Consider the following 18,083-nt stretch of genomic DNA (forward strand, 5'->3'; position numbering starts at 1 on the left):
AAAGAAAGAAAGAAAGAAAGAAAGAAAGAAAGAAAGAAAGAAAGAAAAAGGGGAAAATCATGTGCTCCATGTAAACTTTTGCTTCGTCCCCAGCAAGGCTGATGGAGGTAAGCTTTTGTAACGCAATACATAGACCTCTGGGTGTTTGCCATGTTGAGTCAGTTGCTGTGGTGAGGTGGTAAGAGCATATGTGGGTTTGAATCATGATTCAATCCTAACCAATTAGCTGTGTGGACCTGGGCAAGCTGTTTAAATTTTGTCAGCCTCGTTTGCTGAGTCCTTACTTTGTACGGGCTTGGCCCTAGTCACTCTACATATATTAATTCATTGAATCCTTCCAACAATTCTACAGGTAGACACTTCATTAAGCCCATTTTACAACCAAGGCCAAGTAACTTGCCCAGGGTTAATACGTATGACTCCTTGGGAAGGTGACATGAGATGACCAGCACAAAGCTCCATAGTAAGCACATCAAATTTTCACTTTCATTTATTATTTTTTTAAGGTAAAGTATATATAATATTACGACATGGGAAGCATTATTCTGAATGCTTTATACACATTGACTCAATGCTATGCAATTGGTACAGTTTTCATGCCCATTTAATAGATGAGGAAAGTGAGGCACAGATGGGTTAAGAGACATGCCCACTGTCACACAGCTATTTAGTGGTGGAGCCTGGATTTGAATCCCGTCTGGGTCAGAGACCCCACTCCCAATCTTTATACCAAACCGTCACTATTATTGTTATTTGTTTAAGCATCTATGGGTACCATTTGCCTATGAGTTTCTCGAGGTCAGGGACCATTTCATGTATTGCTGGGGGTCCCTGCAATTTATCAGCCCTCCCTCACTATCACTATAACCACTGCCCAGAACTGGGAGGTTCTGGGTAAATTTGTTGAACAAATGTACATGCCAGCAGCTTACATATGACTTGATGAAGAAATTACTAGAAAACTTGAGGGGGGGCAAAATGGCTGCACCTGAAATGAGAAAGCAAGTCAAGGAAGTACTGCTAAGCACAATTCAAGTGATATGGAAACAATTCTAAGTCTGTATTGAAGATTTCCTGTGTGCAGTGGTCCCCTGGGCTAGACAGTCATATTCCGCTGCTAAATCTTGGATAGAGTCTTTTCCTCTACAACAAGTAGGAGCCACTGGGTAGCTTAGCTCCTTTATTACTTGGCCTGTTTGTGTATATCAACAACAAACACTTACTGCGCTATTTCCATTAGGCTGATGCTATGGCAAGCCCTTTAGAAGTGTTATTTAATTTAATCCTTTTGACAACCAGAGGAAGGAGCTTCTCTCAGTATTCCCATTTTACAGATAAGTGAACTGAATCTTGAGACCAATAGGCTCAAGGTCATATGCTAGTTAGGATTTGAATCCACATCTTCAGAGCTAGAGTCATCTTGAGAGAAATGCCACTGTTTCCACAGGAGCCCTGCCAAATATTGGGAAAGTGAGAGCCTGATTTGTGATGGTTTTGGTGGGCCCTCAGCCTCTTGACTGCCTTTCCCCTCCTGGCATTTCTTATCAGTTGTAGATGCCCAGGCCACTGGTTTGCAGAGTGCAGCCAAGAAAAGGAATGCAAGGTGGAGGGATAGCACTGATGGCGAGGTATCATTTGTTTCCTCAAGATATTCCTAACTGTAATACCTGTTGAATGCGCAGAGCATCTTCAGAGTAAGTACTGTCATCAACTGAGAAAGTAGGATATTTAGTCTATGTTTTCAGTACCCAAATCTGCTGTATGCTTTTATTCTGAAATCCTGCATATTATAGTTTTTCTTTGTTTCTCCTTAGCTTTTAATGCTGAAATATTTACCATCATGTTGAGATAATGATGCAGACCATGCCATAAAATTTGTCTTTGATGCCAATGGCAGCAAAATATTGCTGTTTTTTTATTGGAGAGGGAGGGAAAATTGGCCTCAGCTCGGAAGTCACTGCATGTTTAATATCAATGACTTACGTTCCCTCTGGTTGGCTCTTTCACAAATCCCCAAGCTCCATGAAACAGCATCAGAGACAATAAAAGAAAAAAAAAGCAAGCATAGAACAATAAAAAGGCATCCAGAAAGATTTTCATAAATGCAACAGTACTTTTTAAAAAGCAATTTCATGTCTACTCCAGGTAGACACATAAAATCTTATGAACAAATTCAAAGTCTCGTTCATGAGGCTTTCATGAAGACTCTTTAAAAAGTTTTAAAACAAAAGAGTTGGATGGGAGGAAAAGGAGAGAAAATGGAGCATTTGGGTCATGCGAATTTGGAGATCTAGAAAAACATTCCTACGCTTCCCCTGGTTGGAAGCGTCATGCGTCTTACGCTCCCAATGATAGTGGAGTCTAGCCTTGTCACAGGGCTCATTAGTATTCATCATTAATTCATATTTTCAAAGCAACAAAAGAGAAAACAGTAGTGGGAAGAATAAGGAAATGTCAAACCCTAGGAATAACATTTCAGCGCAGTGTCGAGACTAAGGTTAGTGGAGGTTGTGCTGTTCAGGAAGCCAATCCAAACACAGAGAAGAGAAGGAAGCACGCCCTCTTTCCCACTGAAAGCCGAGTTCACTCTGCCAGGCCCCAGCCTATCTCTTCTTCTCTGGAAAGTTCCTTTCACCTGAGTCCACCAACCCAGCCTCTCAGTCCCCTTTGGGAAGCCTCCTTTGATAATAACGAAGTGCACATTTCGAGCCAGGTGCTGTGCTGAGGGACTTACAGCATCATCCCATCTCCCTCCACAACAATCCTGTGAGGTCACGCCCACGGTCTCCCTCTTTTATAGACAAGGGCATTGAGGACCAAAATGGTAAGTGACTTGCCCAAGGTTACCTGGTTGGTCAGTTTTGTGGCTGGGATACAAATCCAGGTGATGGGCTCTGAGCCTGTGCTGCAATGAGGGGCATAGACCACAAACAGGATGGCTGCCCCTCCGGCCATGCTGGACCCTGCCCTGCTCCAGGCTCGCTCCTGCCCACGCTCTTCCCTGGCTTGACAGGAGCTGGTTGGGATCGTTGGCAATCAACATCTAGGTTGATAGAAGGCCATACGGTTAGCGTCAGCTTTCACCGAGCGACCCAGCCTCACTGTGCGGGTTGAAAATAAATAAGCCCAGGGAGGGAATTTTCCTACAAAAATCATAATTCTGTACTTCCCCTTGATGGATGGCTATATGTAAGGCTCATGTATAAGAAGCTGTATTTTTATAATCTTTTTATAATCTATGTGTATTAATAGGATACATGTGTTCTCTAGGTGTCAACCACTCTAAGCCTTTCCCCTTTTTTGCACCTTTCCCATTCTCTTATTCTCTATTTAGCAAGTCACTCAGCAAGCCTTGGCTTGCTGCCTATGCCATGTCAGGATCCAGGCTATGAACTGGGAGTACAACGATGGATAGAGCAAGGTCTCTGAACTCAGTGAGGGGTTCCCAGACAAAGAAGTTCGAAATTATAATAGAAAATAATAGCTAACGTTTATTGACAATATTTGCCATTCTAAGCGCATTGCATGTGTTTATATCTTTATCTCCAGTGGGTTGCTATTATTGCCATTTTACAGATAGGAAAACCAAGGCACGGAGAGGTTAAATGACTTGCCGCTCACAGCTCACAGCTAGCAAGTGGACAGTGAGGCTTGCAAACTGAGGAGTCCTGCTCCAGGGCCAGGGCTCATTCCCAGTCTGATTCACAGCTCAGCTATATGTTATACGTAGGGCAGAGAACAATGGACTCAGCCTGCACGGGTCAGGCACAGACGAGGCTGATATTTGAACCAGGGCTTGAGGGATAAGTAGAAGTTGACCAGGCAGGGAAAACAGAATACGCCGGGCAGGGGACACAGTCCATGCAAGGGCACTGGGTTCTGAGAAAACAATGTAGGGAAAGAATTCACAGAGGTGGAATAAACAGGGAAGAGGAGGATTTGGAGACACAAGGCTGCATGAGATAAAGATTGATGAGGCATATTGTCTTTCTCACAGCAAAGTGCCTGGGTGAACTGTTCTGTGGGCGATAGGGAGCTATTGAAGGCCCTATGCAGGGATGTTCACTCTCTGAACTCTGATTAGAGCATTATCTCATGGTCCAAAATGAAATGAAATCAGAGGAAGTGAATCCTTTCAAAGAATTCTTTTGGTTTTAGCTTTTAATTCTTTTAGTGTATTCTGTCTTTACTCTTTCTGAAATGTCTGAGTCTACTAGGAGTGAGGTATAGTTGAGAAAAGCAAATCTGGTTTAGGTTGTCACTCTAAACAGGCCCAGGCCCGGAGGAGTGAGTGCAGAGAGAATAAGAGGTGAGGTTAATTGTGACCTGATCACAAGAAATAGCCTGGAAGGTTATAGGTCCCAATAATTCCATGATATACGCTTGTTTTTTTTTTTTTAAACGATTGGCACCTGGGCTAACAACTGTTGCAGATCTTTGTTTTTCTTTTCTGCTTTATCTCCCCCACCCCCCCCCCCCCGTACACAGTTGTACATCCTAGTTGCAGGTCCTTCTAGTTGTGGGATGTTGCCTCAACGTGGCCTGACGAGCGGTGCCGTGTCCGTGCCCAGGATCCGAACCCTGGGCCGCCGCAGCGGAGCCCGCGAACTTAACCACTCGGCCACGGGGCCGGCCCCACGCTTGTTTTTTTTAACGTATCTCTTCTCCTGCAGATAGAGAGCACCCAAAAGAAAAACAAACCTGCTTAATTGAAGGAGCTGATCAGTTAGGACGCAGTTAATTGAGGCCACACTAGCCAAACTGATAGTGGGGTCCTTACTTTGATCTCCATGTGGATCTGTTAGTTTCAGCTAACAGGTTTCATCTGTTGTGCCAATTTTGACTGATTTGCTGTATGTGCGTGGAGAAGGCTTCCGAGGCTGTGACTGGGGTCAGCGAGAACAATTGCTGTAATCCACTAGCAATGTCTGCCAAACTCACAGACATGGGCGTGGTAGCACATTTGCTAAGTAATTTCTAAGTTCCTGATCAACAGGAACTCTGATACAAGGTGACAAATATTGGTATTTTACTTTAACCATACACATTAAGATCAGAAGCTAATGGAGAGGGAACACTATTGAGGCTGTATGGATGGTCCCCTAACCCAGCCATGCAACAGGGAGCCAAACCAAAGTCTATGCTCCACCCACAATAGTGCAATATGGCCACACATATGACTGTACCACAGATATAAGTGCTGTGAGCTAATAGATAGAAATGACACAGCCCCTTGTGTCTAAATCCAGAGGGACATGGCTAAAACAATTCTGGCCAGTAAGTGCATTTTGCTGAATTAGCTTTTTAATTTTTTTAATCTAATTTTAGACACACCTGTGATATATCCTATTTGTTCTGTGTAGCTTAAAAGTCTTAAAACCTGTTTGCGTCTGAAACAGGTGAAACTGCTACAGGAAATTTCCTTATGGCTGTTACACATCCAGGGTTCCACTGTAAAAGACAGCCAGGATGGCCCCTGCAAAGCTGAGCTGCAGTTAACAATTTTATTGTTACTATTGCATACTTATGACAGAGGTAGACACTCAGACTATACTCGTGTGTTATGGGGAAAACTGATTTTTTCCTAGTTGATTTTGTAATTTCCAGGGTCTAGGTGAAGGGAGGACAAATCCTCAAAGCGTCACATGTGCACGTCTTCTTGCTGGTTTTTTTCCAGGCTATCGTTTTTCCTCCTGAGAGGTCATAATTTACACCTGAATTGTGTGTGATACTACGATTACTACCATCCCTTTTGGGAGGGATTTTGTGTTTGGGTGACGATCAGGAAATCTAAGGACTAACGGAGCACCTTGGCCTTCTGGGAGATTTCGGGCAGGGGCAGTGGAGACGAGAGACTGAGAGGGAAAATAAAGCTAGTGAAATACATTTAAAGAGAGGATAATCTAATAGGCAAATGTATCAATTAATCTTCACTTTGAGCTTAATTTTTTATGTTTGCAAAAATCCTGCCCATAGCAAAATAAAAAAGAAAGAAAGAGAGAGAGAGAGAGAGAGAGAGAGGGAGGGTAGGGAGGGTAAAAAAGAGAGAGAGGAGGGAAGGAAGATGTTAATTCCAAATGGGAAATACTAGGTTGAACATAATGAAGTCAATATTTGACCGATTTTGACATTAGAAAAAGACAATTTCCCATGGTTACGGTTCATCCTGACAGCATTCCATGGCTGCAAAGCAGATATATTTGGGACATGGATATGGACCCATCAGTTTTAACTGGCGCCGAGTCTAAACTATTCGTGGCGTCGATACTTTCATGATTGTATAAAGGTTATTCCACTGAGCACCTTTCAAAGCAGCCCCAGCTTTCCACGGGGCATCTTGGTGCCTGTGACCTCGAGAGAGAAGAACAGAAATCCTGGGCAGAGAAGAAGCTGTTTAAACATCCTTTGATTTCCTGTCGTCATTTAGTAAATGCATTAAATTAAGCTGCAGATGTTTTGCTGTCAACACAACGCTGTATTATGGTGTGTTATTTTCCTGATAGAAACATTTTCTATACTGTAAATAAACACAGTTTTGTTAATTAGTTAATGAATTATTTTTTTATGCTCCATTAGGCTTTAGAAAAAATAGTGCAAGCTATTGAAAGTTCTCATTTTTAATAAACAGACCTTGTAGTACATATGGAATGACTAATATCTGCTGAAATGGTAGCTCTTGCAGGAATAATTATGGCTCCGGCTCTCTGTTTCAAGTTATTATGTGCTGCTGAGAGTATTTTAGGCTGTGGATTGAGGTTTATTAGAGATACCCAGGATTTGGGATGGAACATCTGAACAGAACACCTGGAAGTGAGGGGGAGATAGAGATTTGCTCATTTATTTTATATCTTACTTTTTTTTTTTTTGCAACAAGGAGGTGTTTTAAACAAGTAGCAAAGAAATAGAGAATTCTGCACTTAAGGTCCAGGTCAACCTGAGACATGCCGGAACGTTAGCAACGAAACAAACCCGTAAGCTACCTTCTTCGTTGTTGAGTCATTCCGTTTTCCTGCAAACAAGACTGGGGGCTCTCTGCTTGTGGAGAGGCTCGGTGCAGCAGTAGACTGGAAAAATGTCCAAGCCGGGGACGCGAGTCCTCTCCCGGATGAGTTCATTTCAATAGTCACTGTGTTTCATCGGATGCAGCTGGTTACATTTTTAATAGGCAGATGGCTAATTTTACAGTTCCAAGCCAATCTCTCATTGGACAACATCCAGAAAGCCCGTGGCAGGGTAATGCCCGGCAGAAAGTTCAACAGGACACTTGGGGGGAACATATGCTAATGTCAGCCCTTTGACTTAAACGTCTTTAAAAAGAATATTCAGCGCTAAGCTGAGGGATTTTCACGGACTCAAGCCTAACACCAGATGGGTGGCCAGCTATGAAGTCTTTAGGGCCTAAGCAAATGCTCTTAATCAGGCTTGAATGGTCAGAGAATCAAACAGCATCAAACTAGTAATCACTGAGTGATTTTTTAAAATGACAAAGGTGTGTGCATTTGCAGAAATGACCTGGCTAACTAGAGAAGCAATTTTCTCTTAACTGAAGCCCATGGCATTATTAAAGCTCTGTAGTCCTGTGATTACCTCTGCACCCCGGCCTCTGGATGGGGGTCCCCCTCCCCATGCGACACTTAGGGAGTTACTAATGTCCATTTACCTCCCTCAGGTAACAGCTGCCTCCCCCCAGGGTCGCGGAGAGGTCGGGGTATCTGTTGCAGTTCTAAACGCATCCTTATTTTTAAACTGTTTGGAAATTACTTTCTCCAAAGCAATGGCTATTTAGACATCTTAATTAAAAGGGAATTTGGGAATATCTCCCATTTTGCAGTGCATGTAATCAAGCATTTCTTATTCTCCACAGAAGGACTTTGGTTCTGTCTGCACAAAAGGCTTTCAAATGTCCTAAAGCAATCCCCCACAGCTCAGGGTGGGGTAGGGGTGGGAGGGAGTGAAAAAAACCAAAGCAAAAACAACAAACATTTTCTGGGAGGTGATAAAAGTCTTGGAAGCAAAGTATCTTTATTTTATCCGATGTGATGAATTGCCATAGGGTGACTGGAAAACTATTTAAGAACCACAATGGCAAATGCCGTTGTTTAAATGAGGCAAATGTTGTTTACCTCTAAGGAAAATAAAAGATCAGGATCAGAAGAGAGAGGGGATCAAAAGAGCTTTCTCCCAACAGATTTATAAAGGAGAGTGATTTTTAAATGATTTCAACTCCTGCTTTAAAAAATATTTTATGAGGCACTTTTCTGAAAATAACATGCTGCTGAAGACTTTTCTTCCCCACATCGCTTCCTGAAAACGGTGACATTACTTTTATCCAGTGCAATTGGCTGCACTGGACCTTATTTAAAACAATGCAAAGAAATCCAACAAAGCCAGTAACTCCACACAAGGAATCCGGGTGCTTTTTTTTTTTTTTTTTTGGCCAGGAAAATAACCTTCAAAACCTCAGAATGAATCTATAAATGCTTCTATCAAATTTTTCTTTCAAGGACCTGGAAAGCGGTTCATTTTGTTTTACAGAACAGGTTTGAAAAGAGTTTTCTTGCAGAGTTTTTGTTTTATAATCAAAATAATTCAAGGGAAGTGACACGACTTTTCTTTTGAGATTTTTTTTTTCTGGACAAAGTCTAGTAGAGGGAGAGAGAGAGAGAAAAAAATCTAACCAATTCCAAGACTAGCAGACAAAAGTTACACACAATGGGAAAAACCTCAAAGATAGTTATAAATTATTCTGTCACTAAATTATTGGTAGAAGAAGTCTTAAAAATGTAAAATGAGTACTAGCCAAATACTTTCACAGTTAATGGAATTATGGGAACGTCTCTCTGGTGCGAATACCCCCAAATACATTTTAGCCTTTTATTTTTTTAATGTAGTTTAAAAGAAACTTTATACCACTTATGAAAACAAAATAACTTTGGAAGAAATAAAGCCAAAAGAAAAGCAGAAATTAGGGCAGTTTTTAAACTACAAGCCAACTGTTTGCTCCACTTTGCTTTATTTATTAGTTCTTAAGGTATTTAAAACTTGAGCATTAAAACTGCAGAATAATTTGCAAATGAATGCAGTTGGAGTTGTGAAAATATAACTCACAGCTGAATGTGGGTTATTCAGACAAATGGCTGCTTTGTTCGAGGAGGGGAAGTAAAGTTCTGTGTTAATTTATTACAAACTGCAGCATTTCATCCCTGATGTCCAGGCAACAATGTTTTTTATTTCAAGTAATTTATAAGCACTTCCCAGAGCACTTAGCAGTGATGTCCTTGGCTATTTTGCTGCAGAAACGGAGTGTATATGTATTTACTGTGGGAATTTGTTTTTAATAAAACTGTTGTAAGGCATTTTTATTCCTCTGCTTTGTTACATTAAAAACATTCGCTGCATAAGTAATGTATTTTATTCCAAGTTGAAAGGCAGCAGATCACAGTCGGCAACTGTATTGGAGGGGAGAGAATAATGACAAGAAACAATGTTTAAAGCGAACCAGGCCATTTTCCCAGGAGCTCTAGGTGTCTTCTCTGCCCAGGTGTCTTGGGGAGCAGCTGTTAGATGACCAAGGGCCCTGGAAGTGGCCGGGAGGTCCCAGGATGCGAGCACGTGAGACTGAAACACGTTTGAGAACCGAAGAGGAGACTACTGTGTAGGAAATGTGTGTGCGTGCTACTGCCCGTGTGTGTGAACACACACACACATGTTCCATCAGTGTGAGGAATCCTTAAATTTGCACTAGTTCTCCACACTTCCTGGAATCAATTCACAACCCTAGAGATTCCAAAACTGGCCTTTATTTCAATTTTTAAGGAAAACTCACCAATAGTCATGTTCCTATGTACACATAGATGACTACAATTTTAAAGCATCAGAATTACTTGGATGCTGTTTGGTATGTTGAAATTGTGGCAAGGAATCCCAGAACCATATTTGTGTCTGGTTTTCAGCTTTGGTGAGAGAATCGTGGAGAAAGCTAAAAGTCATAATAGTCTTGTCCCAAAGCTTAGAGGTAGCTATTCTGCTGGTGGCAAGAGTCCTTCTGGAGATTCCAGCTCTTCAGGGGCCTTTAGCTATTTCACTTTCTAAAGAAAGGAAGAGTACCTCTCTCTCTCTCTCTCTCTCTCTCTCTCTCTCTCGTCTATCTTTCTATCTATCTATTGTGCAGTTTTATTAGCCTCAAAACTTGCGCTGGGAGAAAATAATTTGCGCTGGTCCTAACGGCTGAAGCTGATAGATAATTTCAAGGTGTATGTGTTTGTAACCCAGAATTGCTACATATTTAACATGTATTACATGGCGCTTTACATGTGAACACAGCAGATGCAATCTTGGGCTCCAAGGCAAAGATTACACCAGGCCTTGCAGCCTCCCAAGGTACAGAGCTGTATAAAATGCAGCCTCATAATTATCTAGACACATTTGAGAAGTTCTTTATAATTTGAAAATTGCTTTGACTTTTAAAAAGAAATTTGATGAGCAATTACTCTATAATAATAGATTTTTAAACTTATTATTAAGAAAAAAATAACGAGAGAAGTGTTCGAACAAATTACCTTTAAGAGAATCTAGCTTTATTTCCTCTGGCCACTGACTTATCCCGAAGTAAGGAGTAAATGAAAATACAACTTGTTGTGTTAATTAGCCATAGAGATCATATTTATTATTTGTAAAGGAGCCATGGAAATAAGCACTGGCCTGTAGGCCAGGGAATTGAAAGAAACTAGGAAGCAGGCCTAGCAAGAATCCGACCTATGTATTTAATGCAAACAGAATATTTCTCTTCTCATCCAGTCTCTATCCCTAATGGAGAAGAATTGATATTTTCTCCTATTCCTTCTGTTTATTTATTAAAAATCAACTTAATTTTTAAAGACCAGCTCCAGGAAGCTTTTCTGACTTTTGACTTATGTTTACCTTTCCATCTTCTAATTCCAAGGTCTCCTAGGCCAGGAAGCATGTGTGTGTGTGTATGTCTGTATATATACATCTTTAGGGCTCAAGAGGCCCTTGGGGATCACAGGGCAATGCAATCATCTCTCTGGGCCCTGACTGTCTCACCTGGAAAGCGGGTTGGCTGGGGAGGGAGCAGAAATGGGCCCTGGAAGTTCCCGAAGAACATGGGTGTGGAACAGAGCTTGACTCAGCAGGCCGGATGCAAGATCTTCACATCTTCAAGTTCCTATGGGGTCCAGTCCCAAACGCTTCCCTCTGGGGTTTCTAGCACCTTGGTGCCCTTGAAGGTATAAAGGGGGTCATGTGTTTTTTCCTTAGTGAAGAAATCAACTTAAGAGTTGATCATCATAAAGTTCACGATTTTTTTAAAGAAATGAAGGAGAGAGAAAGAAAACAGAAAAAGATAACACATCAATTCATGATATGGCAGTGACAGCTGAGACGTTGGAAACAATTATCTATCAATCAAATGAGCCTCAATTTAAAATTTGTCCAAACAAATATTTACCAGGTATGATGAATCTCGGTGCTTCTGAAGGAATATTAGTCTCCTAAATGAACAGATCTCAAATATTACTTGGTCTATGAGGAGATGATTTTTTTAACTCCATTTTAAGCATGCCCTTAACAAGCTATGATGGTTATTCCGCCCACCAGAGAATGTTTCCTAGAGCAGGAAACAACCTTACCTCGTCCCTGGAAGTGGAAGCCCAGAGTGACCAAGGACCAACGCGCTGCCTCTCCACTGAGTGCCCATGTCACAGTACGAGTCTGCCCTAAATCCTAGCTGGCAGGAGAAAATGAAGTCATGAAGTCATAGGGGCTTTCCATTTGAGGATGGAACCCCTGACTCTCAGCCATGTGGGTCCTTTGTAGCTGGTGTAGAATCTTCTTGTGCAGAGGTAGCGGGCTCTGGAGGTCCCACCACCTCAGCTCCCAGCCCCAGACCTGCCGCCTGCCAGCCATGCAACATTGGGCCCGTGACTTTACTATCTTTGTGCCTCAGTTTCCTCACTTGTAAAATTGAAATGATAATAATAGCACCTGCCTCCTAAGAATATTGTAAGGATTAAATATATTCCATGATATTTTCTATGTGTCAACAAAGTTTGGCATATAGGAAATGAATCGCTATGTCACAGCAGAGTCCGAGTTAATGTATGTCCATTGAATTGAGTAATACTGTATTGAACCATGATATGCAGTTTTTCTTAATAGTAGGATGCTTTCTCTGCCCACTTTTTCTCTTTTCTAATGTTTTCTGCACAAAACAAGTTTGTTCTCCCCTTCTGGGCCTACCTGGATCTCTTACTTCCTCCCTTTGTCTGTGTCTCTCTTCCTGAACCTGTCTCTGTCTCTTTAGACATCCTCCTTACAGCTTGATCTGCCTCATTTGTATTCATTCATTAGCATGTGCTTTGCATGCCCCTCCCTTAACAAGGCAGCAAGCAGACCCCTCGGTGCTGGGGAGGTCACGAGGGCAGGAGCTGGGGGAATTGAGGGGTGCAGGGAGGTGTTTAGTCTTCTCCAAGTCACTCAGGAGGAAACTGAGACTTTGAAGGTTCAGGCAGGTCCTGTTAGCTTCTCAACAAGTTCGAGAACTCAACATTGCCCAAAGGGGTGGACGAAAAACTCTCATTGAAGGGGCTGATGCTTCTGCCCCTCCATCAAACTCTGGGGTAGTGGGTGCTGGGGTGGAGGGTGAGTATGGCAGGATCAGATTCTTGGCTACCTGAGTATCCGAGGTTTGCTCTTTTTGGGTCTCTCCTCTTAGTTTCTCTGGCTCTTATTACAGTTTTCTCTCTTCTCCACCATTATCTATACTTGTCAAATTCATTCACACTCCAGTGAAAAGAGCTAATCCAGTTTAATGCGATCTCTCCCTGAGGCATTTGTGTTGTAACAAAGTGTAAAAGATTGCCTCTAGATTGTAGGACAAGCTGACAAACTAGCAGAACGTCAGTCATATTTACAGAACGTCCGTCATATTTGGCTCTTTGATGTTTTTGGTTCCACAGCATGACACCAAAAAACAAACTGATGTCAAAAATTAGTAGAATTCCCATAAATGTCTGGATGTCTGGCCTGCCTTGAAGAACCTCGGCCTGCCTTTCTTCATCTTCTTTCTCACTGCTTGTCTGTAAACTCTTGGGTGTAGACCCTCTTGTGTAAGAAGTGTTCACTTTCAAATGTCTGCCATCTAAGCCCAAAGTAACTAAGGCTCTCCACCAACTTAGATATTGGGGATCTCTAAAAAGAAGTAGGCTGGCCCAGAATGATCCATAGGTATGGTGTAAATATGTTTGGACTTTTTTTTTTTGAGGAAGATTAGCCCTGAGCTAACATCTGCCACCAATCCTTCTCTTTTTGCTGAGGAAGACTTGCCCTGAGCTAACATCCGTGCCCATCTTCCTCTACTTTCTATGTGGGACGCCTGCCACAGCATGGCTTGCCAAGCAGTGCCATGTCTGCACGTGGGATCTGAACCAGCGAACCCCGGGCCGGAACGTGCAAACTTAACTGCTGCACCACCGGGCCAGCCCAATATGTTTGGACTTTTTGTTCTCTATTTTTGTGTTTATTATAAAATGTGCATTTTTGTATATTGTTTAATGTAAATATGGATAAGTAAACATACCTATATTGGGACACAGTTTCAAACGTGTGTGACTGATGGTGTGTATGAGCAAATGTGGAGACCCTTGTTACTACACTATGGTGTACTTTGGAACAGTTGTTAAAAGGCAAATGCATGCAAAACACATGTTAATTCATGAATAACAAATGAGCCAGATGGAGCTGTACCAAGGATGCCAGGAGATAGATAGCTGAAGGAAACAGACACAAGTACCAGGAGAGGGAGAGTAAGGAGAAAGAAAGAAAAAAAGGGGCCAGCCCAGTGCTATCGTGGTTAAGTTCGTCGTGCACTCTGCTTTGGCGGCTGGGGTTCACTGGTTTGGATCCTGGGTGCGGACCTACGCATCACTCATCAAGCCACGCTGTGGCGGCATCCCACACAGAGGAACTAGAAGGACTTACAACTATGTACTGGGGCTTTGGAAAGAAAAAAAAAAAATAGAAAGAAAGAAAAAAAGCCACGGGTGCTGGTAAATATGAGCCTTAAAAGCTCCACTCTATAACCGATTCTCTGAGCTACGGCGAAAGTACCACATGGGAGAGCAAAGCCCCTTCCTAGAACACATAGAGAAGTCTTGATACATCAGCGTAGAGCTGGGAGGGAGCTTGGAAGACATCTGTTCCTCCAGGTCATTTTATGTGGTGGGAAGTCAGTCCTGGAGAACCGAAGAAATTTGCCTGGGGTCATGAGCAAGATTTCTTTGCTGATAAACATGGTCATTTCAGGTTTCTGGGAAGTGACCAGTTATCATTGCATCTAGAAAAAAATGATGCAGTTCTTAAAGATGACCAATAGGAAATGTGCTCTTTATTAGGAATCATGAAGTGGACCTTTTATTAGGAATCCATTCTCACTATTTCTAAAGAAATAAAACCAGTTTCCCGCTCTTCTGCATGGCGAATCCAGGCCATCTCCCATCTGGTCAGTTGTCTTCAGGAAAGAAATGTTGAATAGGGTGAAATTCAAGGAAGGGCTTGTGGCACAATGGATAAGGACAAGGGTTTGGGGGCCAAAGGAACCTGGGGTCAAATTCCACCTGTTACTCAGGGTGTGAATTCAGTTTAAGAAGTCAATATTCCCATCTATAAAATGGAGATGAGTATAGTACTTACCACCTCAGGCTCTTGGCAAGATGAAATGAGGTGTTATAAGTAAAGTATATAGCACAGTGTCTAGCATATAGAGAGACCCAATAATTGGTAGATATCATCACATGCAAATTGGTTTCATAATGTCAGTTCTCAGCTGTCCACGGGCGCTCACATGCTGGGAATTGGTGGCCGCTGAAGCTTCACACAGGATGTCTTCTTTGATTTTTGACATTCTAGAGTCACCCTCCTTCGTTGCCAGGAGTAATTTACTCAAGGCACCCCAAGTCTTTTTACACGTGAGTGAAATGACAGTTTGACAAGACTGGTAGTTGAGGTCCAGGAAAAGTCCCGTCTGCTGCAAACAGGACTAATGACAGGAACTAACTGAGCAGGGCTGGTGCTCACGAACGTGCCCAAGCCCAGGAGAGAGGCTACCCACCTTGAATTATCTGTCAATTTCATCAGGAAAGAAGTCTGGCTTTCTTGTGGGAAGAGAAACTGAATGTTCCATGCAACAAACCCTATGTGCTTAGTTTTGGCCAGAGCAGCTAGCCTTTGGTTTAGAGAACTTTTTTCAAGGAATTTACTTGAGTTTTGGGGTAGAAAGACCTCTTGCCTTCTTTTTTTTCCTGTCCTATCTTTTCTCCAATTTCTCTTCTTCTGTCCCCCAGGCAGTTTGTTAGGACAGGCAAGGGCTCCCATGTGGCCCTGAGCCCCAGAACAAGGACCAGAGTGCCCCGTCTAAAACATGAGCCCCTCCTGCTTTAGGAGCTCCTTCCTCGGAGCGTCCCCTTTGGGCGCCTCCATCCCCCTGCAGGGGCCGGCTGGAAGCACCATCTTGCAGCACTGGTGACCTCCTCCACGCTCTGGCTCAGATCCGGAGACTGAGAAGCGGCTTTCTCTGCCCTTTATATGAAGAGTCATCCCCGAGGTTTCGCTGTCCCCCTCCCCCTCCAGGCTGGCTTTCCGTGGACTTTTTCTGTGCAAAGAACTGAGCCCAAAGGCCAGTGGTGAGGGTGTCTGGTTGGGGAGGGCACTTCATCTCCCAGATCAAATGCCCCCGCAGGGAAAGGGTCCCTGCCGGGATAGGGTCCCAGCTCAAAAGTCAATCCTGGGACTGGTGTGCTCCTGCAACCCGGGGCCACCCTGTGCTTTCCCAGACACTGGGCTTCCTTCCCTCTGCCTTTCTGGGAAGGGCTCCGGCTCCTTTTCCTTTTCCTTAGCTGGCTCCCTTTATCAGTCTGGAATAGGAATTTCTAAAACCCCATTAACTAGTAATCACTCGGGGCCAGTGAGGGCGCCTCCACCACCCCAGGAATATCCAATTAGCAAATCATGATCGGGCCCTCCAGTGAAAGAAGTCAGACCCATTATCTGTGATGTCCCCAATTAGAGTGTTTATTCATGAAAGACTGCACTGAGCTGGCCGGCGAGGGCCTCCTTCCTTCCCCAAACCCGGCCAGATTAAGCATCTCTTCCTACCCCCACCCCCGCCTCACCAGCCCCCCAGGCCTCCCCCATAGTCTGCCCAAATCACGAGGACTTGTGCTAGCAGCAGGATGGAAGAGTCAAATTCTTCAGGCTTGGTCATGCCTGACTTGAGTTCCATGTTTTGTGTTCCTTTTGGGGGGGGTGGAAAAATAAATGAGTTGAGCCCCGAGCGTGGCTGTGATTTAGTTAGTATTTATCAATCTCACTTTAGCAGTAAATCTGGCATTTATCAGACACTGAGAATGCCCCAGGTACTGGGGTCTCACCCCTTCCTCTTCCTGCTTTCTCTCCTCGCTTGCAATCAGTTATGTTTTAACTGCATAAAAACCTGGAACAAAAATTCATCTGCTTTTCGAGCTAAAATGGTCCTTAGTGGCTCGGCGCTTCAGCACCTCTTCCGTTCCATTTTACAAATGAGGAAACACAATATTATTAGGTTTGGTTGTTTTATAAACCTCTCCATTTTTATACAGCCAAGAATATAATTCCGCTTTTAAAATGCCCAAATAAATATAATGATCCTGAAACAAAAAAATAAAAACAAAAAACCAACCAAAGCAGGATTGGCCAGGAAGATGATCTTAGCAAAAGGCTCCTCATTCTGGGAAAACTGAATAAAGGAAAAAGAGATTCGGATGCGTGCACAAGAACAGCAGTTACATTCTCTCCCAGCTCCGAAAGCATGTTGACGCAGGCCATTTTAGCATTGGACATAGGATGAATTTCCTTCCAATATCAGAGCTCAGAAGTCAAACCTTTTCCTCACTAGACGGGAAATTATATTCTTCACTGGTTTCCCGCTCAGACGGTTGCTTAGGGGAATCAGGGAGCATTGCTCCAGACCAAAACTTGTGTCAGGCTGCTGCGAAAACACAATCTGTCTGTTTATATTTCTAGAGCCAAACACGGTGTTTTCTGTAATTCTGATTAGCATCTACTTGGCCCCTTCCTTGAAGTATCCTCCGTGGAAATGTTCCAGATAGAAATCTGCAAGCTCCCGCCGTCAGCCGTGTACTGGAGCCGGCCCCACCAGCTCGAGAGCTGATTGTCAAAATGGTAGGGATTTTGCAAACTGGTTTTTACACATAACCGTTATCAAAATGTAAATTATATATACTTACAATTAAATGAATCCTATTAAAAACAAAGGTAATAATACTCAAAACTTACCACTTCTTAATTATTTTAGTACTTCTCACTGGTTATATACAAAGTCAAACCTTGAAGTTATTTACATCTGTTTTCTCTGTATGGAGGGAATACTATAGGGTGGTGCGCAATTGAGCATCTCTTCCCAACTCCTCGTCTTGAAATCAGCCATTAGGGGGAATAATTTCACCGTGGAAATCAGAAACTCTACAAGTCATGGTCCCCCCCCACCCCCACCTCCAGAGCTAGTAAACATTTACCAGAGATCACTGGATACAATACCGTCTGTCTAATTGAGTCTGCAACCTGAAGTTCCACGTGTGAAATTCACACGCCGACCCCTCCCTCACTGGCACTGTTGGGCAAATATTGGGTCTACATCAGTGAATTTTATACGCAGCTGAACAGAGTCCATTCAGTATCAACTCCTTTATTATTGTACTTTTGCCTATTTTTAGTGGGCGTTTTTCTAAATTACATCACATAATCTGCTGCCTCTCAAACAGAAATTCTGACAATATTTCAACATTTCCTTGAGATTGAAGTGTGAGTCAACCATCACTTCTTGCTCTGTTGTAATGCTATCCTCGGGGGACATAAAGGTGTGTATTCATTTCTATGACACTGAATGACCTAGACAGCTATCAGACTTTAGTTATTCCTTCTGCTGTGATTGTTTTTCGCAATAGTCTTCTGGATGAGTGCAAAGATGTCAGCTGTCACTCATGTTTTTAATGACACTAGTACATGGATAC

At 42.9% G+C, this 18,083-nt stretch overlaps 1 long non-coding RNA gene across 5 annotated transcripts in view; it reads left to right on the forward strand.

Moving 5' to 3' along the window:
* The window catches only part of LOC124250024 (uncharacterized), a 51,882-nt gene that overhangs the window by 20,148 nt on the left and 13,651 nt on the right, over positions 1 to 18,083 (forward strand). For 4 of the 5 annotated variants that reach the window (XR_006891510.1, XR_006891513.1, XR_006891512.1 and 1 more), the window contains exon 2: positions 17,077 to 17,235. This is a non-coding gene — a long non-coding RNA (uncharacterized LOC124250024). Of the gene's footprint in view, positions 1 to 6,044; positions 6,972 to 17,076; positions 17,236 to 18,083 lie in introns of those variants that run through there. The other variant, XR_006891511.1, reaches the window with a different exon arrangement.

The sequence above is a fragment of the Equus quagga genome, chromosome 13 (assembly GCF_021613505.1).
Source record: "Equus quagga isolate Etosha38 chromosome 13, UCLA_HA_Equagga_1.0, whole genome shotgun sequence".
NCBI classification, from domain to species: Eukaryota; Metazoa; Chordata; class Mammalia; order Perissodactyla; family Equidae; genus Equus; species Equus quagga.